We start from the raw sequence: 12597 nt of genomic DNA, 5'->3' as shown, positions 1-12597 counted from the left end.
ACAAAGAAATGTGTCATGCATTAGGAAAGCATAGTTATCTCTAAGTGGATCTCTAGTTCCGAAATGATGCAAAATTTTATTTAAGGATATGGAAGGAATAATGCTTGATTTAAAAAGGGGAGATATCTTATGCTCATAGTGTTTGTCAACGAGCGAAGCAGGTAATAACTGTATATGAGACATGTGCCCTTCTATTCTATTCTATATATTCACTCACGGCCAGATGTAAAACCGCAATTAAAGGCAGAGGAGAGAAGGAGGAATAAGTACTCTGAAACAAATATTTACCTTAAATACTTTATGAGTTGAGTTTCGTATTACAAGAATCTAGAAACTATGCATTTCAACATTTATACAGTCATTTTAATATTACATACTGTAAAATATGTTATCACATAAGCGCATTAGATAAATTAAATATGATTTAAGTTCGTAATAAATTGATCTCAAAAGTGTGTGCTGCTTAAACATACGGCCGTACATACGTGTATTGCGTGGGTTGCGTGCTACAAGTAAATGGTCAGAATCATATCTATGTAACGTGTAGTTCCTCTGAAATAATTGAAAGTTCTGAATTTTCTCACCATGAGCATTTATTGAAATACACAGAAATTTACTAGCAGATAGAATCACGGGCGAAAAGTCACATTGATTCCTGCAAATGTCAGATCATGGCAAAATTGTGATGATGGTGATGAAGGATTGATGAAAACGAATGATAATAGAAAGTAAAAGTCGTAATGATTGTGGATGACGAAAGAAGAACTGATGAAAAAATGTGAAAATGATAAATGTAATGATGATGAGTTGAAATTCTGTTTAATCGTAGTACTCCAGTCTTCCAGATGAACCAATGGCGACAAAGAATAATTTTTGAATAGCATACTTTCTCATGTACATGGTTTTTATACGGTCTGGCAAGACGCACCGAGAACAAGGCAAACTGTATAAATTGTAGACTAGGTTTCATTGAGTCTGTTTATGAGCAGTACTGGAAAATGCAACACTGCCCACGCCCCCCTAGCACCAGCTTAAGCAGTATTTAATCTTCAAATCTAAATGAGTTGAAATCAATGATACCGAAGAACCAGAAAATATAACATCACTGAGATGAAGTCGGGGCAACTTTTTAAGGCCACTTAACACCCACTTTTGGGAAGTAAATAAAATCTGGAAAGTAGATCCCTCGGAAGCCCCGAGAACAAGGAAACGGTGAAAATTGCAGACTCGGTTTGACTGAATCTGTTCATGAGCAGTAATGGAAAATGCAACACTGCCCACGCCCACTAACACCGGCTTAATCAGTATTCAATCTTCAAATCTAAATGAGATGAAACAATGATTTCGAAGGACTAGAAAATATAACATTACTGAGATGAAGTCGGGGCGACATTTTTACGGCCGCAACACAGCACTTAACACACACTTTTGTGAGGTAAATAAAATCTGGAAAGCAGATCCCTCGGAAGCACCGAGAACAAGGCATACAGTAACTAGAATATGTCTGTAGGACACAGGGTGTGCCCCCCACTGGTACATTTGTCACAAATAAGGGGCAATGATTCAAATGTTTGCAGTCTCAGTTTGAGGGTATAGCCTCAACAAACATTTTATGAAAAGGATTCATTATTCTAGGCCATATACTTTTTGAGTTATGAGCATCACAAACAAAAAATCCACTATTTTGGCTATTTCAAGGGCCATAACTCTGTAATAAAAGCTAAGATTCTCAAGAAGAATGCTATGTGTGCAAGGTCACATCACGATAAAGACTCCAGCAAGGTTTCCTGAATTTACATCTAATACTTTTTGAGCTAGGCACATAATTAGGTAAAAAAGTGCATAATTAGTTGAAAAAGTGCATTTTTGTGCTATTTCAGGGGCCATAACTTTAAAAATAGTTGGTGGAGCCAGCCAAAAAATTAGAGATGTGCACGTTTATATCATGATTACGACTTATGCAGGTTTTCAACTATTTATACTAAATACTTTTTGAGCTAGATGCGTCACAAGGTGAAAATGTACACTTTTGACTATTTCAGGGGCTATAACTCTAAAAATTGGGGGCGGACCCAAATGAAAAATAGAAGTTGCGCAGGTTCATATCATGATTAAGACACATGCAAGGTTTCATCAATTTATATCAAATACTTTTTGAGCTAGGCATGTCACAAGGTGAAAATGTGCATTTTTGACTATTTCAGGGGCAGTAACTCTGAAAATAGGGCGCGGAGTCAGATGAAAAATAGGAGGTGCGCAAGTTCATATCATGAGTAAGACTCATGCAAGGTTTCATGAATCTATATCAAATACTTTTTGAGCTAGGCGTGTCACAAAGTAAAAATGTGCATTTTTGACTATTTCAGGGGCCATAACTCTGAAAATAGGGGGCAGAGCCAGACGAAAAATAGAAGGTGCACAAGTTCAACCTTAGAAAGTTGAATTAGAATATGAATTGATGAAATTATTTTGCCAAATACGAGACAGAAGTTGAGAAAATATTTAAATGCAAAAATCTAAATAAATACTTGGCAATATTTGTGGCATTTGTTGTTAACAATAATGCGAAGAAAAAAAGTATTTTCAGTTTCCCTACCTAACTTGTTTTAAGATTTTATTGAGAATGCCCCCCACCATGCCTGAAATAATACCCGAAGAGACACATTGGGTCATCCTCCACTACGAAAGAATGAAGTATTTGTGTTACACAATTGTTTGGCCCTAATTTCCTCTTTTCACAATAAGCATGGTTTACGTCTTTTTAATGTCAAAATTTTGTTTCAATGAATATATTCTATGTAGTATCAGTATTGGGCATTCGGGCAAAAGACAATCAGCTTAACATACTAGATAAAGGTGGTACGATTACGGTCTAACTAAATATTCCATAAATTGTTACAATTTAATTGTTTTTGTGAACAAGATAACACCGAACATATCAGAGACACATAATAAACGTTTTTTGATAAAACGCAAGCATATTTACAAGAGGCTAACCCGTATTTGTTATATTATTATAAATACAAAATGAAAAATACAAGAAACGTTTATCATGATTTCCTGTTTGAAATTACCATTACTGTTACTTTTAAGCAGCATAGCGAAGAACCTAACAGCGATGCTGCGAATTTGTGGTATGTCGGGGAGAGGGTTTTCATCTCCCAGCGTGTTTGGATTGTGATGTCTCCCCTTGAAAATGTTGAAAATTAGTCGACATATGATGCATTTTCATGCTATATTTCAGCGTTAATATATTCTTTTTCTTTTGCACATTTATACTACATATTACAAAGATGTTAATTTAAAAATCATAGTGTATCACACCGCTCATGTTTACTGGCAGGAATCTTTTTTCTTTCTTTTTTCTTAACGCACAAACTACAGGCAAGCACCAATAAATAACTTGAGAGCCCCGGATATTAAAGGTCCCGACCATTTTTCGTATAGATTCCTATTTATCTTGGAAATGTGTGCCTTAATAGTTCGATCGCTCTTACACGATACTTTGCCAATATTCATTAACGTTTTTAATAAAGATTAAAAATAAGTTAATTTTCAATTCCCAGTTTTAATTACTTTAGTACAAAGATACATAACAAAATGAATAATGCCACTTGAATGCTTAGATAATTAAAACGTTGAGCTGAAGGAATTGCTTTACTCATCTACTCAATCTTAGCTCAAGGGCACACTCGAGGGGTTTGTACATTAGACAAAAGTTTAGACCAACAGTAAAAATATGTACAATATATTTGGGTCATTGAAACATCGAGAGACACAATATACAACGAGATCCATGGTATATTTTATCAGGCGCGCATCGACAAAGGGAATTAGAGCACAACTGCTACACATGTGAACATAGCGCGCATGACTTCTGCATCCGAATTTTGACACGTTGCGTCTACCCACACATTGCAAATGTTTCAAGTTGCTAGGAATAATCATTGTTATCAGATCTTTCTCAAACAAAACTAAGCATTAAACAATATCTAATTTTTGGCAAACGCAAACTAAAACTACGTATTAAATGGTTTTGGTATTACGGAATCCGGATCCGGATATTATAGACTGATAGATTAAATTTGAGTGACATATAAGGCAAAACACTTTTTATACGCCCATTTTGGAAAAACATTCGTATTATGTGATGGCGTGTGCGTCTGTCCGTCATAATTCGTGTCCGGAGCATAACTTTATAACCATTAAAGATATTGACTTTACACTTGGTATAAAGGTAGATGGCGAAGGTCAAAGTCACAAATCCAGCTAAAAGGTCAAAATTAGCCATCATATTTTGTGCCTGGAGCATGACTAAATAACCATGCAAGGTATTGACTTCAAACTTGGCTATAGGTAGGTGCTGATAAGATAATGTGCAGAGCTCATAAACTAGGTATATGGGTCAAAGGTCAAGGTCACAAATTGTGATCATATTGTCATATTTGGTGTCCAGAGCATAACTTATTAACCATTCATGGTATTTATTTCAGATTTGAGAGATGTGGATGGGTGGCAATGTGAGGATGTACAGAGTGCTTGAACCAGAGTGATAGGTCAAAGGTCGAGGTTAGAGCAAGGTCAAGTCTGACATTCATATTTTGTGTTTAGAGTATAAGTTAACAAGTATTAAAGGTTTTTACTTGAAACTTAGAATATAAGTAGAAGATGATGAGAGGATATGCAGATTGCAACAATCTATATTACACACCCCTCCCTTCCATTATACCCACTCCCCCTCAAAAGGTCATTAAGTTTCATATCTTTAGTATGTTGTTACCAACACCACTCACAAACACGCACATACCCTGCTCCCCTTTCCCGTCTCCTAAAAAAAAAAAGGAATTTAGTTTCTTGCCCTTTCCTATCCTGTCACTGCAACAATCTAGGTTACCCCACTGGCATTACCCAACGCACTACCCCCAACACCCCTAATCCCCCTAAAATATTTTTTTGTTTTTGTTTTCATCTAGTTTGTTTCTTAACTTTCAGTATCCTGTCACCACACACACATATCCTGCTTCATCACCACCTCCCCACCACCACCCCCACCACCACCACTACTAAAGAGTATTTTCAGAGATCTTTGAAATTTTGCCTTTTCTTTAAATTCTGCTTATTTTCTTCCTTTGATATAACCATTCGGGCTTATATTGCACCGTTTGGCGGAGCTCTTGTCTTGCTATAGACCTTAGATAACTCGAGCATTTTTATTCTCCCCGCCAAGTCATTTGAATCTTAAGTAGCAGAGCTAGGCGATGATCTTTTTCGTGCAAATGTATTTCCTACATTATCAAATTGAGTAAACCAAGGTTCGATGGTCATAGTGTAATATAGGTATGTTTTAACTCGAGGTACTGTAGAAAACGAACTCTTCACATTTTAATTTTTTCACTTTCACGTTGTCAAGTTTGAATTGTACGTACCTGTGTAGACGTATCGGCGTATGCAAAGGTATCCCCCTGCCCACCCAACAACCCAAAATGTATTTAAAATGTTCTTAAGGTTTTAATTTACTTTTTGTTTTCATAATCCTTCCTCTTCGCAGTACATCCCCAACTTTGAGCGTAAAATATACGAGAACCGCAACTCTTGTCGGTATTGATTTTTTGCCTTGCGCGCCGTTGTAGTTGTTTCCCTTTACACTAAAATATCGATAAACAGGTATCTCACGATTAGTCAAACCGCTGCTGTAGACCTAAACTTCACGCGCGTCAACCGCCAAGAAATTAGTAAGATAAGAGATAAAAAGAAGGAAGCGGGTAACGGTATATATGGCTTTTTGAAAAGCGCATCTTCAGTCTTGGTAAGATAGAGTTATTGGAATAAGCAAATTAAAGCAGAATATAACACATCTTTAAGGCACTGTAATTAATTGTATTTAATCGAAAAAATGTGGACTTTGCTAGATAACGACCTTGTACCATGAATTTAATAATTATATGTTTAACAGCAAGCAAAATGTACAAAATATTCTGCCGTAATGCACAATGAGTTTCTAATGAAACTGGATGGATTTTACAGTAAAAATACTTGTTCAGAAAAAAGAGCTATAAAAATAATGTATTTTTAGTTCTTTGTTCAGAATGACCGAATCGTTATGCGTATGTAAGGTGTATTTTCGGTCATGTAATATGCTCATAATGCTGGGTTAAGTTATAAGTTTCGTTTAATGTATGGACCGAAAATATGAAAGTCAAAAATGCCACCTTTTAATCGTAAAGGATATACATAAAACATCACACAAAACAACTCCTTTTATAAATCCCCATTTTAAAGCCCTTTTCTGTGAAACGAAATGCTATAAAATGTTCTCAAGGTTTTGTTGTGTGTTTTTTTTTTAATTATTATTTATCGCCCTGCAAATTTCAATTTTCACTTTGCTGCATATTGACTATAAGTGTTTTACGTGTGATGTTTTATGGGCCTTTGCGAATACACAGGATGGAGACGAGATAGACACCCCAGGCTATGCTAATTACCCCAAAATACATCTGTAATAAAAATCAAGAGTTGCAAGAGACTGTAATGTACATTTGTTAAAAAAATAAATTTTATAATAGTCTTAAACACATATTATCTTACATTTTATAATTAATCTAAAATAATCGGTTTGCTCATGATTAAAATTATTGTATTATTTTCTTTTTCACATTTATAAAACTTCAATGTTTCACAATATTCGCAGTAAGATCATAAAACACTTGTCAAGCATATGGGCAGAGAAGTGTCTCCCACGCTAATCCAATATACAACCTCTATCTTATCTGCTGCTTATCAGCGATTATGTAATAGTCGCTAATTGATGGGCACTTTTGCACGAGTGTATATCAAAATCCCCTTGATCAAAATCCCCTCCACTGAAAAATGACTGGGTGTTACAAAATCCCCTTCATACTTTTGCAGGGGGTATCATAATCCCCTCTGTAATTTTCATTACAGATATATAGATATCAGTGCTCCAAATTAAATTATGTTTGCTAAAGGCATTGTATTTACGTGCTTTATGCAATAGACTTTTAAGTTGTGTATAGTTGTATTTGAACTTGATGAAATAACAAGACTCATTTCGTTTATGAATGCATGAGGGAAATGAAATGTTGTATTTAAAAAAAAAGCTATAACAATGAACACATTATTTAGATCTAACAAAAATGTAAATTGACTCACTTTTAACAGTTATAAACAGTCCAATATTCTTCCAAGTCTTCGGTAGCTCTATCCAATCCTCGATGAGTAAATTGTAAACAAACAAGCTCTTTTAAACATCGGTGAAATTCAGGCATCAATCGCACCATGCCCTTGAAACGATGACTTGTTCAAAATAACATCATTTCCATACGCATGGTTCAAAGATAACCTGTATTTTAGCATTCTTACTGAAGTATTTACAGTCCGCCACATATCCAATTTCTTTAACAATGGTCAGTTTTGAACTTCAATAAACAATATTCACCGGTTGTGTATGCAAGAGAATTATTTTTCTCCGAAAGAAACTTGTGACGTATTAGACAAATGACGTAATCTTGCTTTTGCCATATGCAGATTTATACGAGGCGCACAAGGGAAATATTACCTCTAGGTTTAAAAACACAATCAGCTGATAGAAGATAGAAATCTTGACGTATCTATGTCACGCTAGAATTATACTTTACATCTTGAAATATATATTTAAACAATGCTTAGTTGTTTATCGTTTTATCAACCTATCTATTTTATTTCATTTCTTTTTTAAATTTTGCTGTTTATATGGAAGCATCTCCGTTTTCTTTTAAGCTCGTGACTTACTCTTGATCCGAGGGCTGCTAATTTAGATGTCTTCTAAAGCGAAATCGGACCGCGAACCCATTTTCTTTATTTATTGTTATCAAATCTATCATTATTATTATAACAGATTTATATTTGTCTTAAATAACTTGTATGAACGATCCAGAGAGCAGTCATAGAGCCTACTCGGAATTTGAAGTTATTTATAATGGCGATTCCAGAATTAAATTTATGGGGGGAGGGGCGGTGTCGGACGGCAACCGAATCTTTTAATGACGGGTGGTGGGTTCCATCGGGAAATCATAATTATGGGTGGTGGGGTCCATCCAAAAATCAGAATTATGGGTGGTGGTCCTCACAAAAACCGTCTTTATGGGTGATGGGTTAATTGTAAAAATGTATAAAATATGGGTGGGTGGGTGTTTGATCACCTCTTTTAATTAATTACGGACGTTTTCCTTTCTTTTTAACTATAAGTTGCTACTTTAATGAACGCATTTTTGACATTACCGATCTAAGAAATATTATCCTTTTTGATAAATTTCTGTTCATTAAGCATTTCTTTTCTTTTTTTCTGTCTCGTTCCTTTTGAATTTGAAGTCTTGGTCATGCTTTTAGCGTCCTTAATTAATCGCTGAAAGTATGTCAGTCAACATTTCCTGACGTAATAGAATCATGTCACCGATTATGTACTGTATCTCGCACTTGTGTAGAAGTCAATAAAATCCGTGGAGACTGATTGATACCTCACTTTTCCTGCCTTTCATTCACACTCGTGTATTCTGTCTGGCACGTGAGCGTATAAATATTTTTTTTTTTTGTTATGCCACGGACACAGTTTCAGAAATGAAATCGAGGCAGGCCGAAAGGAAAACATGCGTGAATTGAGTAAAAATCTTAGCATGAAGATCACTGTTCCCAAAATTAGTCGATTTTTCCATTCTCGCATAGATACTTAAAACAGGCGTACAGAATCCACGCGCAACTCCACACAAAATCGTATGTTAGTAAATAGTACCAATTTCATTATCCGCTGCCGACGTAAATATCATAATCGTCATCATCTATATTAAGGACATACCTGACACAGGTATTTCAATATATTTGTGAAGCACTAGCCGATTCGGATTTGTTTACAAGAAAATGCTACTTAAGTCGCTAAGAAAACCCACATCAATATTCATTCACGTCTATAATTAATTATGGGAAGTCACTAATGTCGCACACAATCATATTTGAAATGTTTTCTTTACTAATACGTGGCCTAACATGTTAGTTCAACTATTTAAACTGTTGCACACGCTTCTTTCGAATTGTTCGGTTAAATCGCTTATGCAAATCGCGAACATCAATTCCTTCTTTCTCAAAGCCAGCATCGTAAAAAAAAAACCTTTTTAAAACTTATTTTACGTTGAAGTAAAAAAAAATGACGTGCGAAATAGTTCATACCTTTTCCGAAACATTACCTGTCTTTACTATTTCTTTCATACGTTAAACAGTATGTGGCCAAAAAAAATCACAAGTTGTTACTTTAGCGTTTAGCCATTTAAAGGCAAAGACATCCAGATTTTTGCTTAAAGTTTGGTCAGATTTTGAATATTAGAACACGAGGTTTTGTTGCTAATCTGTTTCAGAATGCCAAATTAAGAGATAAAAACATGCTCGAGTCGGGAATCGAACCCGGGCCGCCGCCGCGATAAAAATTTCCCTGGGGTCGTGACCAATACACCACGGAGGAATATTTAAATAAATATAAAGCTTTATGATTAAGGCAGTTTACCTCCAGTATCCCGTTATTTTGAATAAATCGCCAAAAAAATAAATAAATAGATAATTCTTATGTGTTTCTGTAACATAATCTGTCATTAACTATTAAAACTTTCATGAGAAATTTAGCAATAACTTTCTGATATCTATTTTTATGCCCCCGAAGGGAGGCATATAGTTTTTGAACCGTCTGTCAGTCTGTCGGTCTGTCAGTCTGTCCGCAATTTTCGTGTCCGGTCCATATCTTTGTCATCGATGGATGGATTTTCAAATAACTTGGCATGAATGTGTACCACAGTAAGACGACATGTCGCCCGCAAGACCCAGGTAGTAGCTCAAAGGTCAAGGTCACACTTAGACATTAAAGGTCATATTTCATGATAGTGCATTGATGGGCGTGTCCGGTCCATATCTTTGTCATTCATGCATGGATTATAAAATTATTGGACATGAATGTGTACCACAGTAAGACGACGTGTCGCGCGCAAGACCCAGGTCCGTAGGTCAAAGGTCCTAAACTCTAACATCGGCCATAACTATTCATTCAAAGTGCCATCGGGGGCATGTGTTGTCCTATGGAGACAGCTCTTGTTTTGTTGTTGTCATACTTTCTGGGGATCAGTGCTTTTAAAACAAATTTAGTAAAACATATACTGCGTGCAATTATTTTGAAAACGGACCCGCCGGCTTAGCTCAGTAGGAAGAGCGTTGGTCTACGGATCGCGGGATCCTCGGACGGGGCGTATGTTCTCCGTGACGATTTGATAAAAAACATTGCGTCTGGAATCACTCGTCCTCCACCTCTGATAATTAATGTGGGGAAGTTGGCAGTTACTTGCGGAGAACAGGTACTGGTACAGAATCCAGGAACACTGGTTAGGCTAACTGCCCGCCGTTACATGACTGAAATACTGTTGAAAAACGACGTTAAACCCAACGCCAAACAAACAAAAACAAATTTCCATAAAGAAATTACATGTCCAAAGAAATTACAAGCCTTGTCGGCGTCAGGGAGTGATATTAGTTTTAATGACTCAACACGATTCTTCCGAAACAATATTTCTGTAGAACCTGTGCTAGACCGATATATACATTTTCGTACATTGTTCGGCAGATGTTGAACACAACTTTAAGATGGAAACGGGAATAGTAACATAATGAAAATCCAGCTTAAATATACGTAAATATCGGGTCATCGTATTTCTCCATAGAACCGGAAGCAGACGTTTCTTCTTCGTATTTTGGCGGGAAAACTGCACGTGCCTTCCATGATGCTCCTTCGGAAATGACCGTGTGCTTATGGAAAATTACGTGTTGGCGTTATATTTTCGCGTCACCAGAAACGTTAAGTACTACGTTGAAACTTTCATGTAATTGTAAACAAAATGCACTACAACAAAATGAAAATGCATGCTTTAGAGCTCGAATTTTTATATTGTGCATGTACGTCCGTGACAGACTCTGAAATGTCTGTATTTATAATATTTTTCATTCGAGTTTCAGTGACAGAAAAATTAATATAAGAATAATGCCCATGTGTTATCAAAATAACGAGACATTCGCACGCACATTTGTTTTTTTTTTTAGAAATCACCTTGTTTTTGTGTTTGTTTCTTTCTATTTTCTTATTTATTTATTTTTTTTATTTATTTATTTTTCATTTTGAGGTGGCATGTCACGAATTCCCCAAGAATTAACATAATACAATAACAAACACAGTCTTTTCAAATGTTAACTCAGGCATTTTAATTTTGAGTTAACCCCTAGTTTATTGCGCTACGGGCGCCGCCATATTGGAAAGTCGACGTAACGTCATATAGCATTACGGTCTATGGGGAAAAAAGAAAAATCCAAGATTATTTCTTTAATATACACTTTATTAAAAAAATGAAAAAAAGGTCTAGAGATATTGATGTATGGGATATAAATATGTTTTTTGGATGATTTTACCGATCCTGATAATTCAGAAACGAGGTAAACGTAATAGGTGGAACAGACTTTAGTTTCGACCTTTATGTCTTCGTCAGAAATAACAACGTACAAAACAAACGACGTCACGTCCGTTTGGACGCGAACGTCAACGTGACAAAAAGCGCAAATATAGAATATATTTGTATTAATGTACATATAGATACGGATCATAATGATACGGCGGGTATTTATCGAAAACATATTTCTTCAATATGAAGCAGAGAAAAAAATAAAACCCAACATATCTACATGACAAATTTTGAAGTATACATGTGAAGCATAAGCGAGAATTAACGATAGATCTACTTATAATTATATAAATAGTAAAATAACATTAATTTAAAAGCTAACCGCACATATATAATTACAGAAACAATCAAAAAATTAAAAACTTTCATTAAAATACGATTGAAGACAAAATGCAGTCAAACGGCGGAAAAGGGAACCTTGAAGCAGTAATAAGGGGAGGTAATAAAACGGCAATAAAATATCAAAATGCTGGAAAATAGAGCCGATATATTCTTAACTTCTATAAAAATTATTATATTATTTTAAAGTTAGAAAATATATTAAAAACAATACTATACAGTGAAAATATTTAACCTGTAGGGATATTATGAAAAAGTTAGTATATAAGACCCTATTAAATGTTACTTGGTAACTGTAATCACACAGTAAACAATACGCTGGTGTTCATGCCAGATGGGTGCACGGTATTTAACCGGTGAATCCAGGACGTTTCACGTAATAACCTATCTAAATCATTATCAACAATGTCAATTGGTAAAAAACTGAAATCATCTAAATTGTGATGAGTACTGTTGAAATGGGCAGCCACACCGCTAGCATATGCTGGATCGCTGAAATTGTTAATGTCAAATTTATGACTGTTCATACGTTTAGAAACCTGTTGTCGTGTTTGACCCACATATTGCATGTTGCACTTTTTACAAGTTATGACATAAATGACATTTGATGATGTGCAGTCTGTATTAAATCTAAGTTTATACATAGAAGAATTAGAAGAACTAACGAATTCATCAGTTTCTACTATCTTGCTACAATGTGTACATCTAGGTCGGTAGCATTTGC

Source organism: Mercenaria mercenaria, chromosome 10 (assembly GCF_021730395.1).
Source record: "Mercenaria mercenaria strain notata chromosome 10, MADL_Memer_1, whole genome shotgun sequence".
NCBI lineage: Eukaryota > Metazoa > Mollusca > Bivalvia > Venerida > Veneridae > Mercenaria > Mercenaria mercenaria.
This window is presented reverse-complemented; position numbering follows the sequence as displayed.